Here is a 9,911-nt window from a genome sequence, read left to right as displayed (position 1 = left end):
AGGGCCGATCAGGGGGTTGGGGCGCTGCCACTGTCACACTCAGCGCCCAGGCCAATGGAGAGGTTATGGCTCTACCCTGTCACACACAGAGCAGGGCCCATGGGGTGGGGGGGAGCTTGGGGCGCGGCACCGTGTCACACACAGAGCAGGGCCGATCAGGGGATTGGGGCGCCTTCCCTTGTCACAAACAGAGCAGGGTGGATAGGGAGGTTGTGGCCCCATCCCCTGTCACACACAGAGCCGCAGGGCGATCAGTGGGTTTGGGCACTGCCCCCTGTCCCGCTGATCCCGGTGCCGGGAGGCCTCGAAGCTCCGCTGATCCCGGTGTCGGGAGGCATATAGAATAGAGGTAGAAAAGTACATATAGAATAGAGGCCTGGTGCACTGGGGTGGGAGCCGGCTGGTTTGCCCTGAAGGGTGTCCTGGATCAGGGTGGGGGTCCCCACTGGGGTGCCTGGCCAGGCTGGCTGAGGGGCTGAGGGCTGTTTTCCGGCTGGTGGGTCCTGAAGCTCTCAACCGCTCCTTTTTTTCTTTCTTTTTTTTTCTATTCTGGGCCAGCTTTAGCTCTGAGGCCTCGCTGCTGAAAACATTGATACAATGTTGCGGTCCGGCTGGCTGCCGGTTTCTGGGGTTTTGTTTAGCTTCTATATTTGCAACATAGTACATAGTTGCTTAGAGTTGCACCTGAGAGGCCGGCAACTCAGGCGGGGAACGTTGGAGTCTGCAGTCACTGGAGCAAGCAAGCCTCCCTGTTCGCTTCAGTGCATGGCTGCCGGCCGCCATCTTGGCTGACAGTTAATTTGCATAAGGATATGCTGATTAGCCAATGGGAAGGGTAGCGGTCGTATGCTAATTACCATGTTTCTCTTTTATTAGTGTAGATGTGTTTCTATTGATATTCATAAGGCATGGATGGATGAACCATAAAGTATAGCAGGAAGTAAGCAGCAAGTTATATTATAGCATATATCTAAATATTGAATTTATGTGGGGTACTTATATGGTTTAAATTATTTATGAATAATGAATAAAATCACATCACTTTAATATCCTTTGAGGAGTAATCTGGGTCATTGAACATAAAGATGTTTCTACCTTCTTCCTAGAGGTAGATTATTAGGAAGGTCTGAAACCCCAACTCACCTCTGAATCAGTGATAGTCACTAGTACCCAGTAACGGTGACAGTTCTAAATAGAAGTTGGGTCACCTTAATAGGTCACCTTAATATTCTCTTATTGCCTACTGGACCTTGGCAGCATGCCACAGAAAATGAAGAAGCAAACAGGTTGAGCTCTGGCGTTCATCTGAACAATTCTGAAGGGGAAATGTCACCAATTTATATAATTCTCAAGACATGTGCTCCTTGGGGAATTCAAGAAATATTGCATTTAGAGTGTTATCTTTGAGTCTGCCAGTGGCACTTTCTTGACTACCTCTCTTTAAAATAAAGAGGACTATCAGTATGAATCGTGGCATACTGAAGTTTGCCAAAATATCTTGTCAATTCACCTAAAAATAGTCATATTGGTTGCCTCAATCCCCATGGACATTTCCTGATAATTAACTAAACTGGCTTAATCAATATAACCCAACATATAAATGAAGAAGAATAAAAGGAAAAGAGAAGGATTAATTGAGATTCTATGATTGCCATATCAATGAGTACATCAATTTTGATGCATGCAATAGGTTTATCCAAAGTGATTTTACACCTCACCTGCTCCATAGCAACCTTTGAATCTCTAAAGGCTTCTCATCAAATATCCAGAAGGAATTAGCACATCATTATTATTGTGGATTCAAAAGTAAAAAGAGATTAATCAAACACATGCAGAGTATATACAGGAGCCACTCATACAATATTGTATTAAAAGAGAAACAATATTTTCCTTAATTATGGAAGTTTATGGAAGCAATTAAAGAACAAAGCTTTCCTGCTAAGCCTTCCTATACAAGCTTAGAAGGTAGGACTGTTTTCAATCTTTCCCAAAATCTTGATACATTTATGCTGCGGAACTTTTTAGAGTTTATGTGCAGGATATGACCTCCACCGAAGCACTGGAGTATACCGACAAAAGCTAAACAATCATTTCTGACGTGTTCTGACTTGTTATATTTAGCAGATAGTAGTTGGGAGGTATAGTTTAATGGCTGAATTAATCCTTATCTAAATCATGTAATGCAAATTGACAGCTTAAATAAGCTTTCTGCTAAACACTTTTAAATACATCAGTTTATCTGAGCCTTCTAAGAACCTTAAGAAACAGGTAGGACGAGGTATACTTTCATTGCAGAAAGGAGAGTTCTGATTAGGACTTCTTAGGCAAACATTACGTGTGTCTTACGAAAAGCTTTTGGTAGTTGATCTTTCCTTGAGAAGATACTCTGTATTTCTTGATTTTCTATCTTGAGAAAAAGTATTTTTTTAAAAAAAATGTATTTTTATTGATTTCAGAGAGAAAGGGAGAGGGAGAGATAGAAACATCAATGATGAGAGAGAATCATTGATCGGCTGCCTCCTGCACGCCCCCCATTGGGGATCGAGCCCACAACCTGGGCATGTGCTCTTGACCGGAATTGAACCTGGGACCTTTCAGTCCACAGGCTGACGCTCTATCTACTGAGCCAAACCAGCTAGGGCAAAAGTAATTATTTTAAATAATTATCAAACCTATGGAATTGTCACTGATGTTTGACAACATATATACTTTATTTCAGGTATTAAAGGTGTTCAATAAACTTTTGTAGGTCTACAAATGTATGCTAGCACTGAAATTGGAATATTATGTAGAACCAATAAGAAGGTGCATTGTTGATGAGAGTGGCTGGAGTACCTCTCCACATGTCCCTTTCCCAGTTGCGGTGTTCATCACAGTTAAGCATGTATAGAAACATATACATTCTAAGATAATGGACCTTTGTACTTTTCTACCTCTAGTTTTAATTTAATTATTTGAGTAGCATTTCTGAGAGATGAATACAAATGATAATAAAAGCAAAACCAAAATAAATATAATAAATCTGATAGAACATGTTATGCTTGTTTAGAAAATGTAGATTCTGCTCACATAAATAATGACTCATGTTCCAAAGGTTTTAGAATATCCTCTGGTGTTTTCAAAAGGGTTGAAATTAAATACCATGTACTTACTTCTAGGGCTTCCAACTAGATAAACTCCTCATCTTATCTGGTAGTTCAGCATTCCCAGAAGCATACACACACACACACACACACACACACACACACACACACACACACCCCTTTCACACACTCACATATACTCTGGAGATTTGTGCATTTCCAAAATGTGCAGCCTGCAAACCCGTCTTTCAGTGCCACCTGTTCTGATGTGTCTTCAGCTATTTATAAAAAGCATAAAGCAGAATTCAGTCCAGCAGACCAAAGTACTGTAATTTATTTCATTTGCATTTCTTCTGCTTGTCTTTCTCTACATAATCACTGATAATAACATCATCTTCCCATGAGCCACATACAATATGCTGATCTATAATTTTGTGGTTCAAAAACAGTTATATTTCAGTGCTTCGTATCAAGAATCTAAGAGCACTTGTTTAGGTTGAGAAGAGAATACACAAAGTATGTTAAAGGAAAAAAAAACCATCTAAGAGATTTGGATCAGACAAAGAATTTCCATATTTCTCTCCTCTGCCTACAGACTCACAGACATATACACTCTCGCTAGTTCCCCAAAGTCTAAATAAAAAACAGACATTCAAAGTCTAGAGGCATAGGAACTGTATATATTAGCACTATTTCTATGAATCTATGCTATCAAGAAAGAAATCAAATAAAGAGAATGATAGAAGTCCTTGAAGTTATGGGCTCAAGCCTCTAGGTATTATTATAGGATAGAAGGCTTCAATTCGAGCCACACAAAAAAGGTTCACCCTAATTTTACAATAGTAGGCATTTCTGTAACAGTTTTATGGATTTAAAAAAATTGTTACAACTTGAATGAGTTATAAGTGGCATACAATAAACTGCGTATATCTTAAGAGTACAATTTGGTGAGTTGGCACATATGTATATTCCTGTGAGACGATCACCATAATCATGATAGCAAATATTTAATCAGCCTCAAAAATTTCCTTGTGCTTCTTTTATAATCAATTCCCATTTCCACCCTATCCAGGCTTCTTATTACACTAATTTAGTTTGCAACTATATGGACTTACACTTAGATTTTCCTATTTTTCATGTCTAGCCCTTTCATAACTCTTGTTTTTTAAATTAGTTTGATATTTTAGATTTAGAAAGATATTTACAACTTGCTTAAATATTATTATTCATTTTTTTCTATTATGTCTTGTCTTATGGCTTTGGAGTGTTTATTGAGCAAGTACAATTCCTTAATGTCCTTAAATAAAGACATGTATTCTTTCATAGGCAGTCTTTTGTTATTTTTTATTGTTGGATAGCTTTGAAGGTTTTTTGATACCAGTTTTGCTGTTCTGCAATTATAGTACAGTATGTTAAAGTATGATATGTTTATTAGGTATTGGGTGAATTTTTAGTCTGAGTATGCATTCACTTTCTACTTGCTATACATGTATAGGAAAATAATTGGTTCTATATATTGATCTTAGACACCTTTCCATATTCTCTAAATAATTCTAAGTCTTTGTATGTATATTATTTAAATTTCTTCCTACATTACCCACATAATTTTCTATACATGAATGCACATCCATTGAAAATCTATCCCAATCTTTATTCTTAAAGGCATAAATTTTATAAATTATCCTTGGACTGTAGGAAAACACAAGGATATCCTCCACTTGATTACATAGATTCAACATTATCCTGGAATCTTAGCTAGTATAGCAAGGAAAGAAAAATAACAAAAGTTATAAAATTTTGAAAATATTAGACCTTACTATTTAATTTTCTTGTTTCCTGAAACATGTTTAAGAAAGAGAGTTGAACGATTGTCTTCTTAGTCTCTGGAAAAAAACTGAATGATTTCTTTATTGATTTTCGGCAGCATTTGAGAAGAGACATATTATAGAAAGAGAAACTGTCACAGGTTCGGTAACTTGAACAGTGGGTCTGAATGGGCCTAGAACTTCAATATGTTAAAATAGTTTCATTAATTTTTTTGTGTGTATGTTTACCTCAATTTTGAATATGTAATCACAAATTCAAAATTCATTACGTCTCCTCTATGGTTGTTACATTATTTTATTCCCTTGTTATTTGAAAAGAGATCGAAAGTGTAAGGTACTGGGTTGACAGCTGTTGTATTGTTTTGTTATTTTCTATAAAATTGGCAGGGACAAAATGACACTGCTCTTTTTTCAATGTGTTCAACTGTCAATGGGAAGTGCAAAAAGACTTAAAAGTTTTTCAATCTTTAAAATGGAGTCAAGAAAGAATTTAGTCTGTGTATATATTTTGACAAACTGGAGTCTCTGAGTAAATAATAACATAATTATTTTTAGTCATTATGTGACAGATACAGGGCTTTGTCTTGTGGATCTACCGAGGTCATCCAGGTCTGACAAACCCACAGAGGAAACTGGAATTTAAATAAATCCACCACCTTAATAAATAAATTTTTGTTACTCTTTTGTAAAAAGTTGTTAGCTTTCTAGGGAATGCTGTGTAGGTCCAATGATTGTTCATAGGAAGTTTCTAATATTTGAGACTATAAAAGAAATAAAATCAAAATTTAATTTTCATAGTAGTTTCACAGAATGATTGAGCCATTCACAGCCTTTTGTTTTTCTTTTGCAGAACAACTTTGTTCTGCATAATTTTATCCTTTCCTGTGCAGATGTATTTATTTGGTTATTTTTACCTACCCAATGTTCCAATATTCAGAGTTCCTCATATCAAGAAATACTACAATAAATATTCATATTCATATCTGTTTCATTACACAAGTATATAAATAAAATTAATTCTTAGATATGAAATAGCTAGGACAAAAATTATGTGTTCTTTTTATTTTGATAGTGCCATAGTTCCCTCTCTTCTGTTTTGAAAGAGGAGAAGGAACAGAGCTGAGCAATGTTTTTCCTCTCTGAACTTTTCTTTCCACAGAATTCTCCCTATGTGTTTGGCTTCTTTTACCCTCCTTAAGCTTTATCTCAGCTCTTTGGTGTCACCATCTTACATCTGCAGTTATTGTTCCCCACTCCAACTCTAGTTCCATCTAAAATAGACTGACACCACATACCATTAGAGCAGTGAACCTATGAGGTGAGAGAAATCTCCTTTCCCATGTTGATCCCGTCATGTTTTCTTCCTTTGAGTGACCTACCAGACCATGCAAAAGTAGATTAATTCTCTTTATCGAAGGTTATGAGCCATTTAAAAATTCAAAATAGGAGAGAAATGGTCCATCTGATCTTCTTAGATGTGTCCTTAAGATTTTGTTTCAGTGGTATCTCAGTCCAAAGTTTAACCCACAATGTTATGGGAAAGAAATCATTCATAATCACAGGAAGAAATCCATTTTCTTAGATATGTCTTTTTCCCATGTGCACTACTCCAAATCTGAGTTGTCATTTATGACTAACTCCTCTTATGAAGAGATGGCCGTGATACTCAGTGACTGCCCATTCTCAGGGGCCAAAAGGGGAAATAGATATAATCATCATAGTCATTGATTATATGAATCTCCTTTCTACATTCCCTTTTGGATACTTCATCCATAGAATAACTTGTAGAAATATCAATTTAGAATCAGTGTGAATTAGAACAGTGGGTAAAACAAAGTGGAAGGGTTGGTTTAAAAGTAATTGCAAGGGTCAAGGTATCAGCTGATGGAATGGGGGAATGAATTAAGGCTGTGATGGTAGGTCTGTGGAGGTATGAATGGGCATGAGTAGGAAGAAAAATGAATAACAAGAATTTAGAGATGTAAGTGAAGAAAAAGGGAAAATGATCCGTCATTTTTTTTGTATTTGACATTATGCAGCTCAACTAACTATTATGGTGTCATCTTGCCTCATCTTAATCAGAATTAAGTCCCTCTAAATAAATATAAATAAATTTTTTAAATTTATTTCTTGAGAAATAAATGTTTGAAATAGTGGCCAATGTACTTTGTTTCTCCAGCTTACTGAAAGCCTAAATAGAAAGGACTCAGTAGTAAATGAGTGGATGGTATACCAGCCTCAGGAGTGCTCTCCAGTATAATTAGGGCTCCTGATGTTCTGTGTGGTCAACACTAACAATCTGATCCTGGTCATAGCCCATAGGAGTAGCCAAGGTCAAAGCCAGAGATAATGCCGAGTTCCTTCAGTCAGAAAAAGAGCTTCCTGAGACTTAGGAACCCTGGCCTGAGGTTAGTCATCAGTGCCCTTAGGTTTCAAAGTAAGCAGAACAAAAACAGAACTGGAAGAAAGGCCCAAGAAGCTGCAAGAATTCTGAGAGAGCAAATGGTTCAAAGCCAACTCATAAGAAGACATCTTGTGAAGGCAGAGACCAATCTGCTGTTCAAACATCATTCAATGAAAGATATAGTTACACAAAATCAGAAAATGTTTCCACAGTCGTCAGTACCTGCAGGTGTGTGTGTGTGTGTGTGTGTGTGTGTGTGTGTGTGTATGAAAGAAGATAAAGCAATCAAGACAAAGACTGACCAGATATGGAAAGATGACACACTTCTTTCTGTCTACATTTCTGTAAGCAGTCCCTTCCAATCACCCTACTGTGGTGGGCGTAGGAGGGAGCTGTCCACTAGGAAGACAGGTGGGAGATGTGACTTCCAAGGGTCCCTGGTCAGGGGAAGTCATGATAGCATGAGTCACACTTCCAAGATATAGGAAGCAAGTACAAAACAGAACAGAGGAATTGAGACTGTGAAGGTGGGAGACAGGCCCTGTAAAGCCAGGGCATTCCGTGGGACCTCACAGAGCTGAGAACATCATTATTGTGAATTGAAGGGATAGTCAGCACATAGAGACAGAGCAGTGTCTGGTGTACTTGGCACACACACAGTCTCAATTACTGCCAGTTATAAAACTCACAAGTTCTGGAAATGTAGTAGGTACAGGTATTGGGACCCTGGAGCTATTATAGCTGTTCTATAGCTCAGGGCCATATCAATGTCATTCCTCATGGAAACCCAGTCTTGGGAGCTGTGTCCCAGTTCAAGTTTAAGCAGTAATACTTATGAGAGGGAGACATTAAAGTCTATTTATGACATGTAAACAAATTATGCACAAAATATGCCTAAACATCAAAATACTGTGAAGGCTTTTCTCTGAAAAGCTAAACTAATATAGTCTAGGTCATTTTCCAAGGAGTGTTTAACTTAAAGATAAAACAGCACTTTACAAACTGAGGTGACAAGTTGCCAGTAGGTAATGGAATTAATTTAGGGAATTAAATATTTAAAAATTAGATTAGAATAGAAAATACCATAGCTTTAAATAGTTTTATGTACATATTTAGTACATGCATATCTGTGTATTGAGTCATGAAGTAAAATATGTCTGTGAGTCATAGCCATACAAGTTCGAATATCATCAAACAGAAAACATGGACTAGTTAATTTTTCTTGAATTTCCTTCTCCACCAAACCAAAAGATTTAATTAGGCTCATTAGTCATGATATGCACAATAACCAAGAAATATTTGCTTACTTGTTTGTAACAAGTGGACCAATACTTCTAGGATATTGCCCCTTGTTGGAGCTCATAAGTTAAGGCAAAGTAAAATTTTCTTTATCTTTTTATCTCTCTAAATTATGGATGCCTTAGAGAGGAGGCATAAACTTTTTGAGGAAAAAAATACTAATTTAATGTTGATTTTTACATATACTATGTAAATAAGATTAAGCATAAACACTGATGAAATTTATAAACCACATTTTTAAAACTTTGAAAATGGAACAATAGAAAATTGCAATCACAATAAAATTAGAGGCATAGACTTAGATTTAATTTCAATTATAAACATAACTTTCCCCTATTTTCTTCCTGAAAATTGTGGTCATTTCAAAGAAATCAAATAACTTTGCCAACAATTTTTCTATTAACTACACATTAGAAAAGGGTACATTTTCCCCATTAGAACAGTATTTTCTTTAAAAAGAACTAGGATTAGCCATATTATAGTCCTTATACTTGTGATATGTTTTACTACAATACAAGACAAATACACTTATTTTAGGGTTGAGTGAGCCCATTAATTAAAATTGTCTCATAAACTCCCAAACCTTCTGCATGTAGAAAACAAAGCATCTATCTTACTCAAAAACAAGCAACCTGACTCTGAAATATATACCTTATTCAATAGGGAAAAATGATTTTCTCTTACCTCTGACCTTTCTTCAAGCAATATGAATTAGAAAAGAAAGCCAATATTTAAATTCTAACTTGAACTTGTTCCTCCAACTTCAGACACTTTATGATAGTAATTAACTTTGAATGTTGGGATGAAGTGTTTACAGCCAAAATTATTTAAGTGAAATAAATTACAACTTTTCAAAGAGAGCTCTTGGCAAGGATATTAATCAAGCAGAAACAAAGAATTCAAAACATGATGAAAATTTAAGAACTGTGATTTAATATATAAATCTTAAGATATCAAAAGTACTTATATAAAATTATTTAGAAACACAAAGTTTTACTTTCTCAATCCTTAAACGGAGATTAAATAAGTCAATGAAAGTAGTTCTGCTAAGGTATCACATGAAAGAGATAAACGACCTGATGTGTGACTTTCTGAAATTCAAAGAAGTTAAATGTGAAGGAATCTTATAGCTTGAAGGACGTTAGAGGTGTTGATGATGTTTTCTCAATTCTGGCCACACATTGGAATCACATGGGGAGGAAGGGAAAAATGCAGATACCTGGTCCTCACCTTCAGAAATGTAATTTTATGGCCTGGAGAAGGGCTGGGCATGGAAATTTTCATTTATAAATCTTTCCA

This window comes from Myotis lucifugus, unplaced genomic scaffold (genome assembly GCF_000147115.1).
Source record: "Myotis lucifugus unplaced genomic scaffold, Myoluc2.0 scaffold_30, whole genome shotgun sequence".
Taxonomy (NCBI): Eukaryota; Metazoa; Chordata; class Mammalia; order Chiroptera; family Vespertilionidae; genus Myotis; species Myotis lucifugus.
Note: the sequence above shows the minus strand (reverse complement) of the source record.